This window comes from Onychomys torridus, chromosome 6 (assembly GCF_903995425.1).
Source record: "Onychomys torridus chromosome 6, mOncTor1.1, whole genome shotgun sequence".
NCBI classification, from domain to species: domain Eukaryota; kingdom Metazoa; phylum Chordata; class Mammalia; order Rodentia; family Cricetidae; genus Onychomys; species Onychomys torridus.
This window is the reverse complement of record NC_050448.1, coordinates 94,543,566-94,562,027: the sequence shown is the minus strand read 5'-3', so window position 1 is coordinate 94,562,027 and position 18,462 is coordinate 94,543,566. Positions and strand designations below refer to the sequence as shown.

At 36.6% G+C, this 18,462-nt stretch overlaps 1 protein-coding gene across 1 annotated transcript in view; it reads right to left on the bottom strand.

Moving 5' to 3' along the window:
• Positions 1 to 18,462, bottom strand: part of Dpyd (dihydropyrimidine dehydrogenase) — an 851,011-nt gene that overhangs the window by 349,759 nt on the left and 482,790 nt on the right. The gene's annotated exons all lie outside the window — the stretch shown is intronic.

Sequence of the window (18,462 nt, the reverse complement as noted above, 5' to 3'; positions counted from 1 at the left end):
CAAGTAAACTGAAGGACATCTGAAGAACTTCCTGCCACAGTCCTCTAAACTTTCTTAATCATTTTTAGTTTCATGTAGAATAATCTTGTTATACCCAAAAGATGGTCAATATGGCTCCATAGGAAAAAGCTCATGAATTAAAATAGAAATGAAAATTAAAGCTAAGGAAGCAAAGAAACCTTGAGAATTCTGGACTTTCAAACTGCGTAACTTATAGTAGGACTTTCAATTATGATCATAGTTTGGATATCATTATGAGAAAAACAAATCAAATGCTACAGCTTTGCTTTAAGGGAAGGACACCAGAAAGTGAATGTATTTCCTAGTTGTTTCAAACTAAGTATTCTAGGACATATATTTTCCTATCTACTCACCCTTCAAAATATAGAGTGGAGGCCATCAAGATGGCTCAGGAGAAAGAGTAGTTGTGTGTAATGAATCTTTCTTTGTCCTGCCAGTCAGCTCCCAAATAATGACACAAACACTTATTATTAATTATGAAAGCTGGGCCTACAGTTTAGGCTTGTTCCTAACTAGCTCTTATAACTTAAATAAACGCATTTCTACTAATCAACCTTTTCCGTGTGGCTTTTTAACTTTCTTCCATTCTGTATGTTCAACTTCTTCCACATCTTCTTGGTGTCTCCTCTGCACCTTGATTATCTCCTCCTACTTTCTCTCTCTGCCTGGAAGTTACAATTATACCTCCTGACTAGTTATTGGCCATTCAGCTCTTTATTAAATAAATCACAGCAATATACCTTCACACATTGTACAAATATCCCACAACATTTCCCCCTTTTTGTCTAGATAAGAAGGAAAGGTTTTACCTCTAACATAGTAAAACTATATACAATAAGAAAAAATATTAGGTATAAAAATTACCTTCACAATGTCTAGTTCATTTATATTTGGCATAATCAGAGAAAATATTTTATTAGGTATCATATCTTGATGAATTTAAAGTTTTATGACTAAGCTATTTTCTATCATAACTTGTATTATCATCCTAAAATTATCTTTTTAGACCTCAAAACATTATCAGTTAAACAATTTAAACTTTCATGTCCCTTGACCTTATACACTTCATACCACTTTTCTGAGTTTCTTTTCTGAATACAATAGCAAGGAAAACTGTAACTATAACTATCTCACTTTCAACTCCACCAAAGCTAATAAGGAAATAACATTACCTGAGTAAACAGCAAGTGTAAAGCAAAAATCTTCCAAAATTATAGAAATGACAAAGACGTCTGGATGCCTAGACAGTCACCCAGGTTTCCCATGCAATGTTGGGTAACCATCTTTGGCCTACAAATATCTGATTGACTTTTCTGCGAAGCAAGAATCTGAAGGAATGTCCTACCTTGTCTTGGCAAAGTCTGGCTGTCTCTTTCTTTTGTGTTCTACTTGTCCAATTTGGACAGCATACTATCAGCAGTTGAGTCAAGGGCAATTTCTTGCCCAGTAGCTAACTTTGCCATGATAAAAGGAAATTCCAAATGGATTCCCATCATTCTTTTTTGCAGTAAGTAGGTACTGCCAGGAACAGATATGTCTTACTATCACGAAAAGCCTTACATTATTAAAACCTTTTAAATTAAACTAAATTAAAATGTAGATTTTTGAAGTGTTTGAAGGCCATCTATCTACTTAAAACATATCTCTGTTTGACTTTGAAAACATACCTAATATGAGTATAACTTTGATTGTTATAGGTGACTAACTATTAACCTGTATCTTTGTTTGTTATTATCCTAAATAGGTATTTTTGGTTGTGAGCCTAGCCTTTAATGGCTGAGCCATCTCTCCAGCTCTCTAAATAGCTTTTAAGGACTAAAACTTTACATTACCTTTTTTAATGAGCTGCATAGGTACAAAACCTCAAACAAGAGCATAAGCATACATAATGTATAACAAAAATAACCTTGAATTTGTATCAATACAGAAATCTACACCAATGTAAAATATTTGAGATTAATAGTTGCTTGTTAGTTTAAAATAGATTCAATAATCTATCGTTTTTTCCCTCTCTTTCTTATATCCCCCTTTTTTTCTTTTCAGAAAGAAATCCTTGAATCTAACCTTCCTTGCTTAGTTTCCTCCCTTACCATTACCAGTTACAATTTGCAACCAACCCACCTAAACAATAACAAACATGCATAGTTCAAAAAATGACCAAAATCCACCCACTCCACCTCTTGGGAGTGTGGGTGTTGTGTTCTCCAGACTGCTTCCTGTTGTCTGGGGGCAATGGCATCTTTATTAAGCTCTTCATTAAGCCAATCAGTAGGTACCTTGGCAAAGACACATCTTCATAGTGTAAACAAATATTCTGCAAAAATTCTGGCCAAGGCTGATGATCTAAATAAGATTCCCAAGATCCACATAATGGGAGGAGAGAATAGACTCCTACAAGTTGCCTTTCACACTCATACACAAGTAAATAATTTCCTAATTTTTCTTTTATGATATTAAAATTGTAATTATACTGCTTCCCCTTTTCTTTCTTTCCCTTAAAACCTCCCATATACCCCTCCTTGCTCTTACTCAAATTCATGGCTTATTTATTTTATCAAAGTATTTTATTTTATTATTTTAATATTTTTGTTGTATTTTTTGAGATTATAATATAAATATGTATATTCCTAAATACAACCTGCTCAGTATGTTACTTTCTTTTTAGAGACAGTACAAAACGTGGAATTTCTCTAATTAAGTTATACTTAACCAATTACTTTCTACAACCAATTACTTTAATCATGATAGTTATAATTTCTGGAAAGGAATACTTGAAATCAAAACAAAAAATATAGGAGCAAATGTTAAAACTTGGACATCTCCAAAGAATAAATATTTGTATATAAGTTGATCTAAAAATAAGTTGGTTGTTACTATATATATATTATGATGAATGTATTCCCATCAGTTTGTGAAATGCTGATTTGAGACCCTTTATCCATGTCCCTAAAGCAGATTGGAAATTATTGCATGTTTAAAGGGAAAATCGCAGTGGCTAGTCTTCAGACTGGACCACAATCTAGCTTTACGATTTTTTTCCAAAATTATTTAATAAGAATGAATGCAGCAGCCATTGTTCAGATACCTAGATGCCAACATTTATAAAAACAACTTAAATGATAGCTTATATCTGCATAGTGCTGTATAGTTACAATCTGGGCTTTCCTTTGCAATGAGGGAACACTTCCCATGGACGGTCACTGGGTTGTTTGGAAATAGATGGTGGAATCATACAACTAAAGCAATGTGGGGGGGAAAAAGATACATCTTCCTGATGACCTACAACACACATGGGCATATTAACATCTCTGGGATATCCAATACTAAATATGTCAGCATAACAGATAATCCACCATCTCACATATACATTGGCCTCTGAAATGTTTTATATATTACCTATGACTATCCTATAAGAACATAATATATTTAAATGAGCCTTTCTGTATAGCTTAGGTTGGCCTGGAACTTGGGAAACATGGATGCCCCTGTCCATGGAAAGCTAGGGCTGCAGGCAGAGTAATAATATTTTAGAGCAAGTCCATGTTTATAAGCTATTTCAATAAGCCAGTGGCCTCTGTACTTTTGATGACATTGACAATTACTAAAATACAACTACTTACATGTATCTCCACTAAAATATTCACAACGTAAGATAATAAAAAGAGAGACATTTTTTATTTTCTCTGGCTACATGTTAGTGCTTTTACCAACCTCTGAACTCACAATATAGAGGAGAGCACTGGAAAAGATCCAGAGTTCAAAAGGCACAGTGATGAATAAGGAAAGGAAGCTAAGAATCTGCTACACAGAGGACAAGAGCAGAAGTCAACCAAGACATAATGTCAAAAGTCAGGTATCATTTGCTCACAATATGATCTCTGTTATATTTATTCAGCTCCACCACTATCCATGGAAACAGATACAGACAGAATCAACAACTGATGAATAAGCATGATTGTGCTCCAATAAAATCTTTTGTGTGTATAATAACATTAAATTTTCATGTTTATGTATATATATTGATTTTTTTCTTGTTACTCTGTATGTAAGTGGCCCAAGTGGATTATGGAAATTTAGGAAAGTATAAATCATTCTTAGCTCATAATCTTCATGAAAACATGTAAGAGGCTGGAACTGCCCCATACCCTAATTTGTTTAACTTTTGTCCCAAATATGAAAGAAAATTAAAAAGAAAAGCCAAGGGGGTAGAGACTGCAGGGAAAGCATTAAAACACCATTTTTAATTTCCTACTAACCTACATGATTGAAACTTAAATTAGTTACTCAAATCAAGTTCTGCTTTGAATATTACTGGAAACAAACCTTCAATTATGTGCTAATAAGTCAGGGTTGAAGAGATAGTGCAGAGGTTAAGAGCACTGGCTGCTCTTCCAGATGATCTGGGGTAGATTCCCAGCACACACATGGTGTTCCATAACCCTCTATAACTCCAATTCCAGAAGATCTGATTCACTGTTTGGTCCCCTGTGGGCACCAGTCATGTACATGGTATATAAACAAACATGCAGGCAAAAGAGAAACCCACTTAAAATAATAATTATTTTAAAAATGTCAGAAAGAAAAAGTTGGCCCATGCATCAACAATGGCTTACAAAAAGTATATGAGGAAAAAAGATGCAGAATATCCTTTTTAAAATGCTGAGGAATTCAACAATTTGAAGGCAAATAACTCCAAAATTACAGTTGAGCTCATGGTCCTTGAGACTATCTATGTAGTTATCAATAGTACTAATCATCAGGAACTAACCCTGCAGGATGGTAAAAAGGGATGACCTTTCAATATATAAACATCATTAGGACACTCGAAATGCTATTTGTAACACTGACAGCAGTGCATACAATTGTTTCCAATGATAGGTAAAGGTTACATAAGTATTATACCTCTCTGGAAGCCTTTTATTTGATAAATTTAAATGTAATAAAAAACCTCTTGCTTCTGATGACCAAAGGCTAAGTGATGAGTAATTTATACACTGCAGGCTTACAGAAATATGATGTATCTGCTAAAATAATCCTAAGGTAAGATAAAATTAAGAAGTGAAGAGCCAGATAAAAAATACACCACCCTTTCTCAGAAACTTTTTGGTACTAGTAGAATTTTTTTTTTAAATCTGTTTTTTTCTTTATTATTATGTGTTTTAAATTTTATACATCAGCCATGGGTTCCTCTGTCCTCCCCCCTCCTGCCCCCAACCCCACCTTCCCCCCTGCTCCTCCCCTCCATTCCCATGTCCTCCAGGATCAAGGCACCCCTGGGGATTCATTTAAACTTGGTGGATTCAGTACAGGCAGGTCCAGTCACCTTCTTCCAGACTGAGCAAAGTGTCCCTGTGTAAGCCCAAGGTTTCAAACAGCCAGCTCATGCACTAAGGACAGATCCTGGTCCCAGGGACTGGGTGCCTCCCAAGCAGATCAAGCTATTCAATTGTCTCACTTATCCAGAGGGCCTGATCCAGCTTGGGGCTCCACAGCCTTTGGTTCATAATTCATGTGCTTCCAATTCATTTGGCTATTTTTCCCTGTGCTTTTTGCAATCTTGGATTCAACAATTAATGCTCTTGCAGACCCTCTTCTTTCTCTACAGTTGGACACCTGGAGCTCCACCTGGGGCCTGGCTGAGGATCTCTGCATCCACTTCCATCAGTTATTGGATTAGAGTTCCAAGACTACTGTTAGGGTGTTTGGCCATCTGATCACCAGACTAGGTCAGATCAGACTTTCTCTCGACCATTGCCAGCAGACAACAGAGGATATATCATTGTGGATTTCTGGGGACCTCTCCAGCACTCTGCCTATTCCTGTTCTCATGTGGTCTTCATTTATTATGGTCTGTTATTCCTCATTCTCCCTTTCTGTTCTTGATCCAGCTGGGATCTCCTGATCTCCTAAGCTTTCTTTCCCTCAAATCTTGCCCTTCATTACTCCCACTGTCATCCAGGTTGTTCATGTAGATCTCATCCATTTCTCTGTCATTGGGTGATCCTTGGGTCTTTCCTAGGGTCCTGTTTTCTAGGTAGTACTAGTAGAAATTTTTAAAGTATAATATTATTGCTTATTTTTCTGGTAGCAAAAATAAAATAGTACTTGTTTCTCAGACACTGCTTGATACAGACTATAGAAAAGAGAATGCTGAAGTTAATTTATTATCATTGATACATTTTTTGTTTCTTTAATGAAATTAAATTATAATAAAGACTCATGTAGAATATAGATACTAACCATAGCACCATGTTATGAGTTTATAATTGGGTTACAATGTTTTGGATCAATTTTTAATGGGAATAATTTCAGAGTAATTCTATTTCTTTTCTAAAATGGGTGCAAATCTAATCTATAGAGAAATGTGGAAAAAATCACAGATACCTTAACCATAGTAGGAAAGATCTCTGATGCTTTCTTAGAGAAGATGGAGCATATAGGCTAACCAAAATTACTCAAATTATTTATTTTTCTCATGGAAATGGGTTTCTAATATTACATAAGAACATTTAGCTAATTCCTAAGTCATGTTCATAATTTTCACAAGTGACAGATAATATATGGGCTTGAATAAAGGTATAAGAAAATCCTACTTGTTAAATGTGCTGATGCTATTTCAAGTAATTGTAAGGTATACCAGTAGACCAGACCAAGAGATGCAGGTTGATGTTGATTATATCAAACTTGCTTCATTAATCTTCCATATAGTTTTAGAGTCACTTTGCTTTAAAGAACTTCAAGGGGCATGATGATATATTAGTTTAAAAAATGTCAAATTACCTCGATTCACATGCTGATTCATTCATCAGCATAGCTTTGCCTTCTAAACAAGTAAAAACCTATTTTATCTCCTTCTCTCTGTTAAATTGAGCAAGCCAGAAGTAACCTCACAAAGTGGTGTTGTTAAGCATTAAAGAGGGACCACAGAAGCATGGGCAAGAGATATGCAGATTAGAATATTTTGAGACACTACAAATATCTATGATGATCTCATGGTCTCCCATGAAGTACACAATCTATCATTGATGCAAAGTTTATATTTGGTGAATTGATGCTGAGTGTCAGGAAGGTTGCACATAATTCTGAATAACATTGTATGTGTACTAAGACACAAGGAGAGCTTTGTGGGAAGGCTACCAAGTGCTAATTATTGAAGCTGTCCAAATAGCAATAAAGGGGGATACAGAAGAAAAGGATATGGTTTTTGAAACAGTCCTGAAAGCATGCTTTATCTGGTGAGGGAAATAATTTTAATTTGAGATTATTAGAGCTACAGTAATGTAAAGTCTCAGAGACGTATACATGTCAATGTAGGACCAGAGCATTAGATGTCAGATAACCAATGACATCAGTGATGTTCTCCCTAAAATAGAAGGTCTCTATTTTCTAGATGTTCTATATTGAACTATAAGGAAGACAATATATGTGGAGATAATGGTCCCAGAAAAACAATGCAAGGAAATATGCAGACACACAAGCCCCACCCTACAGTCCAGGATAGAGACCAATAGGTATGATGCAGAATCAATACACATAAAGAAGTAAAAGAGAAAGAGCAATGGACTGACAGAATGATATGAAATAGTGCTGTGGGATAATGCTTTTGTATAGTAGTTTCATAAAACACTGATTGGCCAGTAGCCAGGCAGGAAATATAGGTGGGGCAGGCAGACTAAAGGAATGCTGGGAAGAAGAAGGCTGAGTCAGGAGTTGCCAGCCAGACACAGAGGAAGCAAGATGACAAAGCAGAACTGAGAAAAGGTACCAAGCCATGTGGCTAAACATAAATAAGAATTATGAGTTAATTTAAGTGTAAGAGCTAGTCAGAATAAACCTGAGCTAATGGCCAAGCAGTTATAATTAATATAAGCTTCTGAGTGATAATTTTATAAGCGGGTCACAGGACTGCAGGGTCTTGAAGGGACTGCAGAAATTTCCAGCTACAAAAAAATACTTCTACTTTGGCTCTAAAATGTCAAATGCACAAACATAAGGCAGGGGCAGTAGTTTTCAACTGAAAAGTTTCACAAAATACTACAGAGCTTTCATTTCAGTATAGATGAAAGGGGGAGGAAGTGATACACAAATAGTCCTGATGACTACATTCAGAGCAATTAATAAAACGAAAGTGGAGGTGTTGCCTCATTGATTTTGAAGCTGTTCAGAACACTGCCTTTAGTTTGAAGCAGAGCAGAAGACCTTCATAGGGAAAGGTGAAAGCATATTTAGAAACTAAATATCAAGCCAGGTGACAAACAGTTAATAGAAATGAGCCTATTTAGCATAGACATAGTAAAGGAAGACTTATCATCACTTATTAAGAGAAATCAGCAAACAGAACTTATGATTTTTCTGAATCATGTTAAAAATGCCACAAAATTAGATTCTACAGAAAAAATATTGGACTTTCTGGTTTTTTGTTCTGTTTTTCTCAATTTTCTTTTAAGAAATTTTCTGCTCACTCCACATACTATCCACAGATGCCCCCTCCTCCCTCCTCCCACCACCCCCCAGCCCTCTTTCCCGAGCCACCCTGCATCCCCACATCCCCCAAATCGAGGTCTCCCATGAGGAGTCAGTAGAGCCCAGCACACTGAGCCCAGGCGGGTCCAAGCCCCTTCTCACTACACCAAGGCTGTGCAAGGCGTCACACCACAGGCACTGGGTTCCAGAAGCCTGCCCATAGACCAAGAACAGATCCCAATCCCTCTGCCTGGGTGCCCCCCAAACAGTTTGAGCCAAACAACTGTTTTCTGTATCCAGAGGGCCTAGTCCAGTCCCTCGGTGGCTCCACAGCCACCAGTCCACAGTTCATGGGCTTACACTGGTGTGGCTGGTCATCTCTGCACGGAATTGGACTTTCTAAATCCTAACAATGTTTGAAGAGATGATTGTCTCTAGAGAGCCCCTCCTAACTAAAGTATCCAAAGGCAATTAGTAGACCCTACTAAAGTATATTCTAGCATTCCTTTCTGAGAATTTCATCCATTTGGTCCACCCCACCAAAAGTACAAAACCACTTTTGATTGGTTAGAAACAATAACCTCCAAGAGAGCCTAAGACCATTCTATTATTTTTACAATATCTGGACACAGAGTGTCATAAAACTCCAATGTCTGAGTTACATTTCTACTGCTATGACAAAACACTATGGCCAATGTAGCTTATAAAAGAAAGCATTTAGTTGGGAGCTTGCTTACAGTTTCAGGGGGTTAGTCCATGATTATCATGGTAGGCAGTGTGATAGCAGGCAAGCAGGCATGGTGCTGGAGCAGAAGCTGTGAGCTTCTATGTGATTCAAAAGCAGCAGGCTCACAAATTCTGGGATTACAGATATGCAACAGCACACCAACCAAGCACATGATTCTAAATTTGATTATACTTTCTTAGGAAAGCTTCCTTCTTTTCTTCTGGATGCAAAGATCACCTCTTTCTGTTTTGTTATTATGGTTTGTTTGTAATTTTTAATTTTATTTCTTGCAACAAAAACCAGATGAACTTATTTATAGGATAGGACACCAGGTGACAGCAAGATAGTGAGATGTGTTCCTAAGACCATCTTCTCAACTAATACTGTATTTGTGTCAAGTATATAATTTTTTTAAATATCTATTTTTAATAGAAGAATTTGTTAATTTGTTTGCAAGACTTAAACCATTTCCTAAATCATACTAACCCACATACCCTTATGAAGAGAAGAAATAAAAATATTACCTAATTCATTTACTATTATTTATATTGATTGATTTTTTTCAGCACTATTGAGGCATAATTTGGCAAACAAAAGTTGCAGCTTTTTAAAAGGATAGAACATAGGACATAATAATTCTATATAAGTATGCATTTGCACAATTACTAACATTCTTAATTTCCCATGGTAACCATTGCTTTCTCTGTGTGTGTGTGTGTGTGTGTGTGTGTGTGTGTGTGTGTGTATGTGTGTATGTGTGTGTGTGTGTGTGCGTGTGTGTGTGTGATAGCAAGGTTTAAGATCTATTTCCTTAGCTAATGTCAACTGTACAATACTGACCACAGTTATTATTCTGTATATTAGATGTCAAGAATTTATTAATTTTACAACTGAAATTGTGTATTCTTTCTTTCCCTAACACATCCTTAGGTCTATTCTCCTCAACTCTCAGAATCCAACAAATGGTATTTTATTCTCTGATTTTTTTTTATTAGGCTGTGTTAGATTTTACTTAGAGCTGAGATCTAGCAGTGTGTAGGATTTATCTTTCTGTTCCTAGCCTTTTACATTAGCATATGTCCTGGAGGATCCTCAGAGATGACAGAACCTCTTTCTTTTGTGTGGCTGAATGATATTCACACACACACACACACACACACACACACACACACACAGAATTTCTATGTCCACCAGTACTCACTTAGGTTCTTCTTCTTGCCTCTAGCCAATTAAGTTCAATCAATAAATCAGGCAACATGAGTGAAAGTATAATCTCTTACCGCAAGGATTAAGGATTTGAATGGTAACTTCCAAAGGAGACACACAAACAGCTAACAGGAACATCACTGATCAGAGAAATGGCAATCAAGCCCAGAAGGAGCCATCACCTCATACCTGTTAGGACTGCTGTGATTAGCAAGACAAAAGACAGAAGTGTTAAGAAGGGTAGAAGATAAAGTACATGGCTGTACTCATTGAGAATGTAGAAGGGCATAACCATGCAGGAAAACAGCATGGAGTTTTGCTGAAAAATTAAACACAGATCACCACATGATCCCACAAAGGTACTTCTGATTGTATATTCAGAGAATGAAATCATTATCTGAATTTTGAGCAGATGATAGATATTGATGAAATGTCAACAAAATGACATAGTTCATGTGTATAATGAAATGTTCTACTAATGAACAATACAACTCAGGCGGAAAAAACAGAAATGTAATTTGTTTGTATTTTAAGATAAACATAGGCATTAACACAATGAACTGCAAATGCCAATATGGTCTAATTATACATGAAATATATGAAAACACACCAAAGATATATTGAAAATTACACAGACGTCTGTTCTGTTATGTATATTCACAACTGAAATTTCTAGAGAGTATTGTTTAGACATGTAGGATTCTTTGATTACAGAGGTAACATATATAATCAATTGTCCTTAAAAGAACTTAGGACTGATATTAGTCCTAATAATTTTATGCTACACATTTGCTAATTTGCTCATCATTCATTTGGTCATTCATTTATCCATTCAATAGTAATGTAGAAAGTGATGAGAAACACATGAAACTTGATAATTATAATTAGGTACAGAATGAAGTGCTGAAGGAAAGGTTGAAAACACATATATGTGTGAAAACTTTGCATTTTTAATATCTTCATTTTTGTTGTCTCTGAAATATATATATATATATATCTTTGAGATAATTGATATGTTCTTCTGTAGGGGGTGCAAGGTTGGAGAATAATAAGCACAATATATTCTTTTAAAGAGCTAATTCAAAGCATAACATTAATCTCCCCCATCAGAGCAAGAATTAACACACATTCTGACTATATATATATATATATATATATATATATATATATATATATTCTTACTGATCATAAATTGTATTGTATTGGAATTTCATTTTGAGCATGATTGTGGTTGTGATTCTTCTACTTTGCACCAATTATGAACATATTTTCTCCCTTCCAGAATTAAGGCCACTTTGATGTGACACTTGGTAGTCTGGGGTGACCACATTTGATCTAAGAACTTCATATGAAAAAAGTAACCCCTACAGAATGAATAGGCTAATGTTCACATTCTGGGACTATGCTGCCAAAGGAACTTTGCCCTGTGTGCTGTTTTATTTGGAGTTTGGAGTCTTTATCTGTTACCTTCATAAAAGGCATTAGGTCCCTCTAGGGAAGGACTAGAGAAAGGATAACAGTAATTCATCAGTATTTTTTCAAGGTCCTTCCTCAGGGGAATCTGGCTGTGCCTGCATTCAAGGGGTTCTGGGTCTGTAAATTGGCTCAAGTCTGGAGATTGGTTTACGGGCCTAGATTCCCTTTCACCATAATCCAAGGGTGCCTTCCTTCCATTTGTTTGAGAAATTTTCCACTTACACAGATTAAAAAAAAAATGAAGTAGGCTTCTTATTTATTTCATGCATGGAAACACCATGATTGATCAGTCAGTACTGAAGGTCCATGTGAATCATGCCACCCTAAAAATCACTTTGCCTGTGCTGACCATTATGGGTGAGGGTATTAAGGATATTACTTTGCCTATGCTGTCCATTACCTTGCTTTTAGCGATTCAGTGATGCTGTTAGGCCCCTGCTACTCTGGGTCCCACTTAAGAAAACTGAATATAGTTCATCCAACTCAGCAGCAGCATGTGCAATGCTAAAGTCTGGGACAAGAAAAAGGGAAACAACAAAGCTCTTCGAATGTTCTGGTGCCCCTCTCATCATTTTGCATCCTATAAGATTAGTGTAAGCCCAAGGTTCCAAACAGCCAGCTCATGCACCAAGGACATGTCCTGGTCCCACTGCCTGGATGCCTCCCAAACAGTTGGGGCTATTCAATTGTCTCACTTATCCAGAGGGCCTGATCCAGTTGGGGGCTCCACAGCTTTTGGTTCATAATTCATGTGTTTCCATTAGTTGAGCTGGCTGTTTGGAATCTTGGGCTTACACAGAGACACTTTGCTCAGCCTGGAAGGAGGGGATTGGACCTGCCTGTACTGAATCTACCAGGTTGAAATGAATCCCCAGGGGAGTCTTGGCCCTGGAGGAGATGGGAATGGAGGGGAGGGGCTGGGGTCATGGCGGAGGCAGGATGGGGGAGGACAGGGGAACCCATGGCTGATATGTAAAATTAAAACACAAATATAATACAAAAAATGGGCCAAAAAATTAGTGAAGGGCATGTCTTCTAGGCCTTCCCATTGTGGAGGATTAGGTTTTACATAGCATATCCACTCTATCATTGCAATTTCCCTGAGTCTTAAAATCCTTTCATCAACACTAAGCCAAGAGTTAGCAGGCATCTCCAACTCCTTTTCAGTAGGCCATCTTTTGAAAAATGCTCAGCCAACCATTCAAACAAACTTTTGGTACCTTTTTAAAACTGGGCAAGCTTTCATATTAAACTCCATTCAGCAGGCCCAATCAACATAATCCAGTCTTATGTTCCTTGCACCATTATCCCACACCCTTAAAATCCATTTCCACATATATATTCTCCAGACTTCTGTTTGAATGAATTAGCAAACACATTAAACTTTTTAGTAGTGTTGCACATCCCCTCATGTACTATACTTTCTATTCTCCATCTAGGAGCTTATTTAGCCTTTAGTCTGGTTACAGGTCTAAAGATAACCATTGTTGGTCCTGGGGGACATCAGCATTGATTTGCCTGGCATCTCTTTCAGAGAAAGTCACTTCTGGTTTAGCAGACAATAAAGCATTAATTTCCTTAGTCAAAGGTGTAAAGGGCAGTATTTCAGGAGGTAGAGGGGGAGTACATCTTATGTTGAGGGTGGAGAGACCACTTCCTTAATAACATAAATAAACCCTTGAGAATCTGAGTTTTCAGAGTTCTCAGCCTCAATAGGACCCTCCTACATATCCCCATCCCAAGTAACAGGATTCCATTCTTTACCTATTAATGTTCTTGCTTTAACAGCACACACCCTATGTGGCTGGCACTTGAATTTTCTTTGTAATTCTGCTAGTCTTATAATGAGGTCTTCAGTTTGATTTTCCACAGCTTGAGTCTCTAGTTGCTAGAGGGAAGATTATATTTCGAGGCACATTTAGAAACCTTTAGATTTTTTATGTGCATCTGGGACCAGCCAGTTTTATCACTGAGTTTATTGCTGTCCTCCACCATATTCTGATACAGTAGAATTTGGTTAATTTTTATCATGGAGTACAGTCTTTTCCATTGACAATTTATCCAGAGATGCTTGGAGCAATCAAACAGCATCATTGGTTTCCTTATTTTTCTACAAAATGTCAAAAGTTTTATATATATATTCACCAAATCCATTGCCTCTCATAATTGGTGAATCAGGATAATCAAATGCATTTGTCTCCTTAAGTTTGCAAAATAGTCCATACCATGAGCTTTCAGGACTATTTAAGCTTCTTTTACATTTTTTGCTATACCACTTCTGGTACTAACATCTGTATTAGTCAGGGTTCTCTAGAGGAACATAATTTATAGAATTGTGAGTGTGTGTGTATCTGTATGTAAATGTGTTTGCATGTCTTGCTTTATTAGATTTATTAGAATGGCTTACATTCTATCATCCACTTAGGCTAACAATGACTTTCAACAATGAACCTTCCAAGAACCCAGTAGTTGTTCTGTCTACAAAGTTGGATGTCTCAGTTAGTTTTCAGTATAAACCAGAATGCTGAAGAAGTGGGCTCTAATGCCAATGAAGGAATGGACTTGCCAAAGAGATAGAGAGCAAGCAGGCAAAGAGAGCAAATTTCTTTCTCCCATGTCCTTTATGTAGGCTACCACCTACAGATCTGACCCAGATTAAAGGTGGGTCATCCCACTTCAAAAGTTCTGGATTGTAAATTAGTCTTTCAGCTTCAAAAAACTTAATTCAGAAAAAAATCCCTCACAGGTATACCCAATCACTTGGGCTTTAGTTAGTTTCAGATTTAGTCAAGTTGACAATGAAGAATAGCAATTACAATGAGTGAATAGTATCTAGGTTAAAAAAAAAAAAAAAAAAAAAAGATACCCTCATTTGGCTTACATACTATTGGCAAAGTATGACCACATGGGTTACATTCCCAGAATATACAGTGAGGGGAGAACAATTACTGTTTCTTAAAAGAAAACTAATTATTCTTTTTTATCATAACTAATGTGTGTCTATGGTGGCATTCATTTCTTTGTAGCATGAATATTTTAATTGGCCATTTACTACTAGGAAATTAAATGGTCTCTGCTTTTCCTGTATGAGTATTCATTCACAAACGCAAATATATCCCTACACCTTTGTAGAAAATATAAGTCATTGTTAGAATATTTTACGTCATTATTGTATTGAAAATATTTTTAGAATGCTTTTACTAAAGCAGATGCATTGCCTTCTCCTGTGGGTGTGTAGAAGGAAAGATCTATTACATTAAAAGTTATAAAAGATATATTGCATGTCAACTTGACAGCAATTGAACAAGCAAGTGCTTTGTTGAGGGAGGAGGTGAAGGGATATATATATATATTTCTGGGTATAAAGAGTTACTGTCAATCAGCAAACTATACAATTATTTAATGTGTGGATGTACCCAGTTCTTCCCATTGCATTAAGCTGTCTTTTTCTTCCTTGAAAATGGTGTTATCCATCTGAACACATATTCAATTACATTTTCCACTAAGGATGAACTGCTAAAATCAATGTGCACATCATAGACACCTGTATTTTTCTTTCTCTATTAGAGTGTAAGATTGCTACAATTCTATAAGTATTGACTGACATCATTAGATTATTCAGGGTGAAAGACTCAAGGCAAAGACAATTTCCATTGGGAGTACTATGACAGACTATGTACTCATATTCCACATTTTCTCTTTTACCCAAACAAGGATCGAAGAAATTCAAGTACACATGGGAACAACTTGAGTCAGGATTTATGCAAGCCAGAGACATAGCGGTAGGGAGCAAGTATCTTCTTCACTCCATTATCATAATGGAGAATCACATGTGGTTCTCACAATGTGCAGAGCCATGGAGGACACAAGTTGCTGTTTCTACATTGATGACGTACTGTAATAGGAGTAGACCAGTGATGTATATATACAGTAAGTTCTTCTGTCTCTTCTTCCTGTTTTCCAGACTTCTTCATAATGAAGCTAAGATTTCTTATTTATGTTTCTCATATTTATTGTTCACGCCTTCCCCTCTGCCTCTAAGATATTATCCCACCATGATGCCACTCTCCATGAGACAAATGAGGCTACCTAATCTATAGTTTCCAAACCTGTGTGCTAAGTAAATAACTTCTTTTATATGTTATCTAGCTAAAGGTATTTTGTTATAGCAAGAGAAAAATAACTAACACATGTCTTATTGTAGAATTTCCATTTGTAACCCTTCTAGAAATTCCTTTGCCCGAGTCACTGGACACTTCATTTCTTTGCTAGTTTTTTGTTGTAGTGTCTCTTCTAGTAGCTTCCTGAGGAGTGGATGACATAAGGGATGTATGTTTCTTCAGTCTTGCTATGGTTTGATTGTGATTCTACATTAAGGTATTACAGTGTGACTGTATGGGGAGGTGGGATTTGACAGTGGCGACTATACCACAAAGGCTCCTTTGTTGCTAGACCCGAGTAATTTCTTAAAGACCTTGTCTGAAGCATTCATCAAAGTAGACTGCTACCTCTCTACCTTCCCACATAAGAGAAGGCAGGCAAAGGAATATCACAAAACTAAGGGTTGTGCCTTTATGTCGAACTTTCTAACTTCCAGAACTATGAAAAAAAAAAAAAAAAAAAGACTCTCTGTTCTTTGAAAATTAGCCTGTCTCAGATATTTTGTTGTAGAAGCACAAAATGGACTAATACAAAAATAGCTCATCTATATCATAGTCTGTGTAGAATTCAACATTAAAAATGATATCACCCAAATCTCAGGAAAATTGTCTTCTCGCACCCCATGCTGCATTGTTGACATCTTCCTTTCTTACTTGTGATCTAATGATTCTACTTCACACTTTTTCAAGGAAGGGCTGGTGAGAGGGCTTAGCAGAGGAGAGGTACCCACTGTCCCAGTGCTGCCAAGACTGGAGCCATCAGTTCCATTTCCAAGATCCACACAGTAGAAAGAGAAGACTTAAACGAAGTGTCCCTAGACCTCTACACAGACACTTTCATACAAAATAAATAAACTAAAATGTAATAAAATTCTAAAAACGTGCCCAAGATCATGCTTAGCCGTTAACTCATGTTTGGGAATCTCATGGGACAACCATTATAGTGGTCATAGCAGCTCCATTTGTCCTTTCTGGGATGTTCCTCCACCATGTTGTTGGAAACTGCCTCCCTTCATTGGTTCAGAATTTCTCCATGTGGCACAACTTAGGAATCTGAGCTTGCTAGTTTGAGCTAGTGAATACTTCTCTAGTTCAATGGGCTCTTCTCTATTCAGTTCTGTAATCTTTCCTTCTGATTCTGGAAGATGGATACAGCTTTATATCTCAATTTCCCAAGCACAGATTTTTCTTTGCTTTCATGTTTCTAGTTTCTAATTCATTTTGATATATGGATTTTTAAAAAGCATTACAGGCATTTCACAGTATTGGTATATTTTACTATTTCTCTGCTCGTTTTATTTGCGGTAGAAACTATGACTGCCTTTCTTCTCATGGTGCGTGTGTGGAGGGGAGTGGGGGTGCACATGCAGATATGTATGTGTGTGGAGGCCAGAGACTGATGTTGCATATCTCCCTCCATTTCTCTCCATTGTAGTTTTCAGATAGGATCCCTTGCTGAACCTGGTGCTCACTGATTGGCTAGCCAGTGAGCTCTAGGGATGCAGTTGTCTCTATCTACTCCCACCTGGAGCTGGGATTATATGTATAGGCTGACATACTAGGATCTTTAAGCAAGTTCTAGGAATCTGGACTCAAGCTCTCACCCTTGCAGAGGTAGGGTTATACGTACTGAGCCTTCTCAGGCCCCTGACTTCATTTTCTTCTCTTTACAGTGAATTGTTATTTTATTTATTTTTTATTGCAGAGAACATCCTAAATTCATCTTGTGTATCTCTATGCTTTGAAGGTTTTAGTTTTCACTTTTGTCTCTTGTTTTGCTGGACGTATAGGAGCTGCTCTTCAAGAGTCACAGACCTTTTGGAATCTATGGATCATGAATAAATTTATCTAACTTTCTCTCTCTGCCTATCCTTAATTTTTTAATTATCTAAGCAAGTCTCTCTCTAAGTTTTGTGCTTTCTTATTTTGTCTATTTCCTACATCTCAGCATACTACAGTTTTAAAGTTTCTGTATTTTTCATGTTTTTAAAATTTTCCTTGATATTTCCCATCTCCTATCTTTTGACAAGCTAACTTATTTAATTTTTGTTCAGCTATGGCGTCCATATATTTTTCTTTTTCTCCTTAAACTTGATATTATATTTTTAATTCTACTTCTCTTTAGTCTTTTCCAAGTAAACTTTGTCATTTTCCCCCACTCTCATAGTTGGGAACACAGCTGTTGATCTTTTGGAGGTTTCTTCAGCTAGAATTACCTGGAAAAACTTCCTAACTTATCTTAAGTAAGCAAAGTGTCTGATTTCTTTAATCTACTAATTAACTTATACTGAACCCATTTGATTCCTCTCTTCCATTAGTTCCCTGCAATCTTTCTACTAAAATAATTCTCATGTCCAATCACTAGATACACATCTAATAATAGCTATGTGTATCATAGTTTAAAATTAA